The sequence below is a fragment of the Curcuma longa genome, unplaced genomic scaffold (genome assembly GCF_044706935.1).
Source record: "Curcuma longa cultivar G26 ecotype Majalengka, Jawa Barat unplaced genomic scaffold, ITB_CL_G26_1.1 contig_17781, whole genome shotgun sequence".
NCBI classification, from domain to species: Eukaryota; Viridiplantae; Streptophyta; class Magnoliopsida; order Zingiberales; family Zingiberaceae; genus Curcuma; species Curcuma longa.
Genome location: NW_027430664.1, coordinates 1 through 9592, shown reverse-complemented (window position 1 = coordinate 9592; position 9592 = coordinate 1). Strand labels below are relative to the sequence as shown.

The 9592-nt window shown below is 42.0% G+C and overlaps 1 long non-coding RNA gene across 1 annotated transcript; it reads right to left on the bottom strand.

The window, feature by feature from the left end:
* Positions 1 to 3861: 3861 nt before the first annotated feature.
* LOC141816716 (uncharacterized) lies at positions 3862 to 6321 on the bottom strand. Its single transcript, XR_012600726.1, has 5 exons — positions 6202 to 6321; positions 5994 to 6125; positions 5725 to 5769; positions 4346 to 4414; positions 3862 to 4245 (listed from the first exon to the last, which is right to left on the bottom strand). It is a non-coding gene; the product is annotated as an uncharacterized LOC141816716 (long non-coding RNA).
* Between the last annotated feature and the right edge of the window lie 3271 nt (positions 6322 to 9592).

Here is a 9592-nt window from a genome sequence, read left to right as displayed (position 1 = left end):
GATGCCTAACGACTTTTAACAGCTTACAACTGTGCAGCGTGCGATGTGCGCTGCGGATAGCATATTTGCGCGCTGCGGAAAGTCATTTTTGTTGTAGTGGGAGGAAGGAGGACTTGACTTCCGTGATCTGAAATCTTGGAACCTGGCTTTATTAACCAAAGTCTTATGGTGCATTCAGGAAAAGAAGACACTATGGATTAGGTGGGAACATAACATGCCTCCAATAGATGGGACAATGAGAATTGCAAGCCCGACACTTGGACTCACCACTTATCAAGAAGTTACTGTAGATTCAGGACATCATGCTCACCTCAAAAGGATCAGTAGAAGGTCGACACAGAGGTTGACGACATGGTACAGTGAACAGCATAGGGGGACCAAGCAAACCTATGACCTCTTCCAGGCAACCAATGAGCCGAAAGCATGAGTACGAACTATATGACAACTTGTATGACAGTCGAGTAACAAGAACATGTTTGAGGGAGTGAACTTTGATGTAGAAATGATATTCAAGAAAATACTAGTGCATGTATACCGATCCCTTGGCATCTACTCACTTCATCATATGCGAGTAGCTATCTTGGAATCACTTTTGTACACTTGCCACTTTATACCTATTTTACATTTCATCCAAAAAAGAAAGATTGAGATGATATCAAAATAGAGGGCATTTATTGATGATTTCATCAAAACTTTACTGTCACTAAAAATATAATATAAAGACACTTATGTGTCATGTGTGTTGGCATTCAGAAACCAATTGACTAAGCACCCCGAAAAAATTTACAATTAAAAAGAGTTGACATACTGGCTTGAGAAAATAAATGCCTTGCTATGATAAGGTAGGTGATGCAGGGGCAATGGATGACGTGGTTCTTTTTTAGGTGGAGGTCAAGAGTCAAACGAGAGTCATGCCTATGGCCGAGTTGGTAGTACTAATCAAATGGATTAGCGTCAATCTTTATCTTTTGTGGATTCATGAACAAGTTGCGCATGTTCTCAAGACGTACATATGACAACATAAAGAGCATTTATGAAGTTGTCAGATTTGATGTCCTTGAATCCCCTTTTTTTTATGCACATAATGCCAAAAAGAAGCAGAAGGAATGGACATCCGTCAGATATGATCTCCTCATACACTTACATAATAGGAGGGCTCTAGCAAACAAGGGTCTTCTTCTTCTTCTCCAGGGGTTGGTTTGATTTGGAGGGGGACTCTTCCTCTTCTTCTTGAGGGGGGCTGGTTCGACTTTCTAAATTAAACTCTTCTTCTTCTACATTTTCATTTTTTCTTCTACGGAACACTAACTTGAGCGTCAGAATGGTCTGCCGGGACTCCCCGACACCATTCTCACCTTTTGTTGAAGTGCATTTCAGGTCCTCATCATCCTCTCCCTCGAGCTCCGCCAGGAAGTCGCACACGTTGGATTGTTCGTTGACTGGTGGCTTGACCATTTATGGCTTCTAGCCGGAACAATAGGGTTGAATTAAGGCCCTATGTTGTCAATAAAGGACATAAAGCTCGTTGCCTACAAACATAAGCATGGCTATGCAATTTGTATGCACTCCCTAAACAAGCAGGCATGAATCCTTTTTGAACTATTTCCGTTTTTAAATTAGGATACAATTTAGCTATGATTTTGCCATCACAAATATTATTAATAGCACATATAGCTGGTCTCAAATAATTGTGTCATTACAAAAACTTACATAGTTTGCTAGATAATTTTTGAGAGGTTTACTTCACTATTGGAAGAGTTGTTGCATGCGAAGGATATGTTGAATCGAGAAAGACGAGAGAGGGGGATGAATTTTGATTTTAAAACTTTTCTTTTTAAATTCTTTTCGAAATCAAAGATTGCAGCGGAAAGTAAAGGTAGCATATAGTGATTAATTTACTTGGTTCACCATTCTCGTCCAATTGTTATTCCAATGCCCATAATCTGATATTGGATTACCTCAGTAGGCAAATTATTAAAATCCTCTTTTCGAAGAAATTTCAAAAAGGAGGGTGCGATTATAATATATAGGAGATTGTGACACTTATATAATTCTCCTAATAAGAAAAATATAATAAATAAAATTATACCGACAACACGAGATGAGAGTTGATTTAGGTTGCCAGAGACTTGCACGATTTGCTTGGATAGCGAAATTAGCATAGAGATCACCTTCCCGGCGACTTTGTCACCTTGCTTGTCGATTTGGAAATTCTGCCTACTGATTTAAAAATTCGAGCCCTTCCAATTGCTTATATTCCCTTATGGGCGCTCAGACATCCGATTGTTTAGGTTTCCTTTCGGGTGCTCCCAGCGTGGCTTTATCTATTTTGATGTTTATTCAGTATTTATCTGCTCTGGGTGCCTATATTCATTCCGGTTGTCTCCGATCCGACTTGCCAAAATTACTCTCCGGACGCTTAGAACCTATATAGTCGCTCAGGATCTCTGGTCACCTAGGTTCCCTTTCGGGTGCTCGGATTCCTACAAAACCGAATTAGTTCATGAACAATATAATATCATTTTGACAGTCATTCAACTATCTGATCTCGATTTTAGAATCCAAGTCGGATCCTTAGTTGGATTATCGCTTAAGTTTGTCCCCCCAAAAAGAGGACTCATCCTTTCCACTCCACTCTTAAAACTTACTTGCCAAACATCTGATGCAATTAACCTGTTTAGATTTCTCTTTCTGCTTAGTGTTTGCAATACTAAATTAGCACGACAACAATAATATTAATGTAAAATAGTATTAGCAACACTATATTTTGGTTGACCAAAATCCATTAGTTCGATCAACCACGCGTGATAGATCAAAAACTTTATTTCAATCACATTTGCTTGGAGTTTACTCCTCCAAGACTTCTAACCACCTAAGGTTCATTCTTTTAAGGTTTTTCATTTTGATTGGAGTTCACTCCTTCAAGATTGTTCACTACCTAAGATTCACTCTCATAGGATTTTTCTTTTATTTAGAGTTTACTTCTCTAAGACTTCTACTACCTAAGGTTCACTCCCTTAGGGGTTTTCCTCTTGTTTGGAGTTCACTCCTCCAAGACTTCTCACTACCTAAGGTTTACCTCTTTAGGATTTTTCTTCTTGTCAAGTATCCGGTCACCCTTGACTTGCTTAGACTTTTCTCTTGCCTGACTTGTCATGACTTCTTTTTTTGTCAGTCATCCGATCAACCTTGACCTCACTGGTCTTTTCACTTGCTAGTCATCCGATTAATCTTGATTTGATTAGACTTTCTCACTTGATTAGGTTAACCTTGATCAATCATGACTTCTTATTGATTTAGTCAATATTGACCATATCTATATTATCAAATAAATTAACATCAAAATTTTAAAGGTTGATTGTACCAATAAGATCAATTACCTTTGCATCAACATCAAACATCAAGCATCAAGCGAGCACTACAACAAATTTGACTTTCCACAGCGCACAATTAAGCTATCCGCAGCGCACATCGCATGCTGCATAATCCTAAGCTGTTGAAACTTATAATTCATCCGCAGCGCGCGCTGCGGAAAGTTGCATTCGCAGCACGCGAGCGCGCGCTGCGGAAAATTGCATCCGCAGCGTTGTGCACATTTGCTACGAATGCAACTTTCCACAGCGCGCGCCTGCGAACTGCGAATGCAATTTTCTACAGCGCACGCCCCGCGCGCTACGGATAATTATATTCTTAAAGTACCTATATACACAAATATAATATAAATACAAATAATTATAAAATCAAAGCTCTAACATTTATAATCCAACACACAAATACCACATACAAATATTATATAAAATTATAATATCACATTCACAATTATAAAATCAGAGCTTAAACAATTATAATATATATCAGAGATAACCATCAACATTTAGTTAGATAAAATAATCCAAACTAGTAACAAAAATTCATCTTTACTACAAAAAAGTATATGGTCAAATCATTAGCATCTATATCAGTCAAACAAAACTATAAACATTGATGCCCAAGCGACTGTGCTTCCTATTGCATCCTCGAGAAAAAATATCTCTTTGTTTGGTTGAATTAGCTCCACCTTCTCCACGAAAACTCTATCAATCCAAACTTTCCAATAAAATCCACCAAGAGGAACGTGATGTGCTTTTGCTTTTGGATCCATGGATGCAATTCGACCTTCTGCAACAGTTCCATCAACAGACCAATGAGCAGCTTACATTTAGCATTAACACTGATATCTCCAGCACTCCCATTCTTTAGTTTTGACTATATAACAATAAAAAGTAATTAATGATCAAATAAATTTTTATAATAAAGCATGCTATAAATAATAAACGAAAGTATAATATTGTGTTAGGATAGTTACCTAAGCTGCAACATTGCTATCGCCACCAATAAAATTTCCAATATCGCTACCAATGTCACCACTAGCAACCTAATTTTACAAACAAATTAATTATTATTAGTCTAATACAAAAGAAATAGCTCTACAATATAATTTTGGATAAATAATATGGACTATATAACTCAACAATAGAAATAGCCACATTACTAATCTGTTATTTTTCATTTTGTAACTTTATAGTTTGAAAGAAGGACTTCATTTTTTGCATTTTGCCAAAATGATAATTCATATAGTAGTAATATATCAAATGTACATTGTGATGTCGTAAATCAACACATTCTTCTCTTCCACTTAGTCTCAGGAACTTCAGAGACAATATGCTTCTAGCTGATAAAGTTGAGGCACAAAGCAAAAAAATATGAAATAGAAGACAAAAGATGTAAAATTACGAAGATAGAGAAGGGATTTGATTAATCATAATCATATCAGAAGATTATGGGGTAGCATCATGTTGGCAAGTCACTAGCATTAGAAAATGATTGTAATTGGTGACACCCCAAAAAAAAATAAAAAAAACTTGCTATACATTCATCGAGTATGGGATGGTTACAAACAAGTTGAATTATGTGACGGAGTAGGTGATAACTGGATGGTTAACCACGGCTACAGAAAATCTCTGACTACCACCTCTAGGCCAAATACTATGAAACATTAAGGATCTAGGTATTATTTAATGGTAAAATTTTGGACTAGATCATTTTACAGCAAATTAGGACCTTATATAACTGGAGATGTTCAGAAAACATATCATCGTAATGCAACAACCTAAATGGACATATTCTTGGCAGTATCAAGACTGATGTGCTCATTTATAAACATCCTGCTTTCTACCTTGGAGATAGGCATCTACCAAATATGTAGTCTTTTGTGCTTAATACCATGAAAAAGTGTTTGTTTTTTGTTTATACTGATAATTAGAGGGACTTAATCTTAACTTAAGGAAAGCATGTATAGTAATATGCTAGAAAGAAAGTCATATATGATAAACTTATTAAAAAAAAAAGGCAAAGTGCAAGAAGTGAATGCTGAATCTCAGAAAACAATAAACTAGTGAATATAAATGCAATTCAATTTAAATATTTTTAATGATTTAATCTTGCACAGTTAGGACAACATGGCCAGATGGCTTGATGATAGTGAATAAACTAAGATGATCATCAAAATCATTCCATATATAAACTATGTAAAAAGTTCTTGATCAATCATTTTGTGTATCAAATGTCCACCTTAAGTAACCACACCTTACAAAATTAAAGGTGTAGTGGATCATATGGCGAGAAAAATTGCATTGCTATAAACTAAGCAAGCAGCGTAGCTATTTAAATATAAAGGGAACTCACTGAATCTGAATCCTTTTCTCTTATGCTTCTCCTTTGACTTCTTACCTGTCAAAAGAAGGAGAAGCAAAGTAGAAAAGAAACTCACTTACGCTTATTCCGACATAAGAATATCTACAGAGAAAAAAGGCACTAAATTTCCAGCCTCTTCAAGTAACCAAATTGCTAGCACCAAACACGAAAATCTACTCAGTCATAATCGGAAATCGAAATACTTACACAAGAGAAATTTGAATATAAACCTCAATATCAATAGAAATTCAAACCCTAACCTTTCCCGTCCCCACTCCTGGAATGCTTATTGGACTTATCACGCTTCTTCTCCTAACTACTACTCTCGTCCTTCCGGCTCATCATTTCCTGCCCGTCTCTCTTCCGATGCTTTCTGCTCCGCTCTTCCTCATCTGGATCAGAAAAAAAATCAGCCAAACCAAAATCATAGTGACAGGAAAGAAATCAACAGAAAAAAACTTCAGAGACCGGAGGAAGAAGAGGAGAAGAGGAGAACGAGCGAAGGCAGTAGCGTCCGGCGTCGGCTGGACGAGGAAGGCGGCGGTCGCAGGCGGGACGCAACGGCAGAGCGGCGGGGTTGATGGCGAGGGTCGGGCTGTCGCGGGGGAGAAAGGCTCGGCTTGGGACTATACGCGCTAACATTAGGGTTTAATATCATTAATCCCTATCTTTTTAACAGCTCGTTAATAGCCTACATCCATTCTTACTGTTAATAATATTTTTTTAATTATTTTTAACATCGTACATATATTGCGCACTATCAATAATATTTTTTAAATTATTATAAAAATTATTATTAACAGCACATTATAATTGTACGTCTTTAATGATATAATATGGAAAGTCAAATTTATTATAATGAAGGAAATTTTACTGAGGAGGAAGAGGCAACCATCATCAAACTCCAATGAATATTAAGAAATAAATAATCAATAAATCAAATTGTTCAAATTCAATTAAACTCGATCTAAATAAAAATTGTTAATTAAGATGGTCGAAAATTGCATCTCGCCAACAAAAAAGAAATAACCATTGGAATATGCATATATATAAAAGACGAGATTGCATCTTTTGGAGATCATCATCCAATAAGATCTAACAGTAAAGAAAGTGGCGGCGATCGAATTTGTGGAGCATAAAATGAACGGTGGACATCGGAAGGTGGTTGGTACATGTTCCGGGGATAATCTCAGAGACTCGTCATGGTTAGACTCGAGTCTAAGTCTGGTCCCATCACATGGGTTCAACTCGCTGAGTCTATACCCTCGAGTAGTTCAGGCACGTACACGAATCCCTCCATTCGGCAGGAGCCTCGCCGAATCCTTCCATTCGGCAGGAGCCTCGCCGAATCCTTCCATTCGGCATGAGTCCCGCCGAGACCTTCAACCGGCAGGGGTCCGAATCCCCTCCATTCGGCCAGCCCGAATCTCTCCGAATCCGCCGAATCTCCATTCGGCAGGAGCCTCGCCGAATCCTTCCATTCGGCATGAGCTCCGCCGAATCCCTCCATTCGGCAGGGGTCAGCCCTCCATTCGGCCAACTACGCGCCGAATCCCTCCACCCGGTCAACTACGCGGCGGTAGCCTCGCCGAATCCTTCCATTCGGCACCTCGCCGAATCCTTCCATTCGGTTATTCACTAGCCGAATCCTCTCCATTCGATAACGATCTTACCGAACTCTTCCTTATATGTCTGATCATGCATCATGTTGACTAAGTGCTCTACAGTGCCCTGGTACACCTCATCATGATTTCTGACAAGCCCACGCTCCCATCAATTAATGTTATCTCTCCGCTGCCTGCACGGATGGTGACAAGATAATGCTTTACCGGCGATGAGACAAGGAACTCGATTGTTCCTGCCACCTCATTAATCATGATGAGACATTCCTTAAATGATGACGTGACAGGTATGCACGCTCATCTCCTCTTAAAAAGACCACTCCCGACACAGGTAACTCTCTCGAACTCTCACTTCTTCAACTTCTACTCTCTTTTACGCTCAAGCTGTTGTTCATCTTCTTCCTTCTTCCGTCCCTGACTTGAGCGTCGGAGTGGTCGCGCCAGGGCACCCCCTGGCCTTCCTACTGACGTTCCCTGTGATCGCAGGCCGTCCCTGAAGCTGCTACTGGTCATCATCGGCTCCGGCGAAGTCTCAGGCGACTGCGAAGCTGTCATCGCCCTCAGTCATCATCTACTGTTCAAAGCCAGCAACGAGGAGGTCCGGTGACGTGTCCCGAAGCAGTTCTCAACCGGAACATAATTTGGCGCCGTCTGTGGGAACATCTTAGCCCGGATTTGAGATGCCGACGGACGAACCTCCCCAGCCTCCTCAACCTCGCCTCATCACCATGACTACAGGAAGACTTCGATAGGGCGGTGGCCGCCGTCGTCCTGGCGATTTCTCAGCAACAACAACAAACCACAACCGCAGCAACAGGTACCTGCTGGCCCTTCAAGACCTCATTCATTTTCTGCTGAAGCACCACCAGCACCGAGCGCCGGCCCCAGTACGCCGGTTGTTTCAGCCCACTGAGGCCCACCACACTCAGGCCCACCAATCCCCAACCCATCAAGCTCCGGCCCACTTTGCTCAGGTCCATCAGGCCCCAGCTTACCAAGCTCCAGCTCAGCAGGCCCATCAGGCCCATCAGGCCCATCAATCCCAGGGCCCACCTCCACCTATCCGTTTGAAGATTACGGAGGGATGTCTGTAGAGCTCGCAGCGGCCAGGACCCCACCTCGACGCCCTCCACGTGGCAAAGGCCCGCTCCCTGGAGAAGGCAGCAGTTCCCACAAATCTCCCTTCGCCGCATGGATTTTAGAAGAAGACCTCCCACGCCACTTCCGCGCCCCTCAGCTCATGGATTACACCGGAGCAACGGACCCGGAAGATCACTTGGGGAAGTTTGAAAATGCTACGATCCTGCACCTGTACACTGATGCCATCAAGTGCCGGGTTTTCCTGACGACTCTGACTAGGTGCTGCGGTTCGTTGGTTCAACCATCTGCCGCCAGCCTCTATTTGCTCCTTCAACGACTTCAGAAGTTCCTTTCTAAGGCACTTCGCCACCAGCCGTGCCTACCGAAAGACGGTGATGGACCTCTTCGCCATCAAGCAAAAGTCCAAGGAATCACTCAAGGAATATCTTGCCGAATTCAACCAAGGAGCGCAGGAAGTCCCAGCCGCTCCTTCAGAGGTCCTCATCAGTGCTTTCTCTCAGGGACTGATAGAAGGAGATTTCTTTTGATCTCTCATCAAGAAGCCTCTGGAGAACTTTGACATGCTGCTGACCCGAGCCGACAAGTACATACATGTGGAAGAAGCTCAGTCGGCTCGGCGAATCAATGCTGACACCTCCTCTCATGGCGGTCCAAGTCGACAGCCCGCTCCAGTTGTTCGAAGTGAACATCGCCACCTGCCTCAGCCACTTCGAAGACCAGAGCCAGAGCCTCCAGCTAGACAGGTAGGTGGCCCCCGCGCCATCCAAGCAGTAGACTCCCGACCCACTCAATCATCAAGACCTCCGCGGTGGCTACCCCGTTTCTGTGCATATCATAAGTCACGCACTCACGACACTCGGGACTGTCATCAGTATGCCCGAGTCCTCCGTGAGTCAGAAGACCAGCGCGCTAGGGAGTTGGTAACTGCCCTCGACACCGGCAGGAACTTCGACGTCAGACCGCTGCTCCACCGCTACCGCCTTCTCCTCGAACGACCCCCAAACGTCACCGTTCTCCCAGAGAGATCACTCCCCCGATGCAGCAGGAGGAAGATCGCGACCAGGGATTTACAGGCTACCGCGATCCTCGAGCCGGCAACCAAGATAACGCCCCCCGAGGCAATATTCTCATGATTA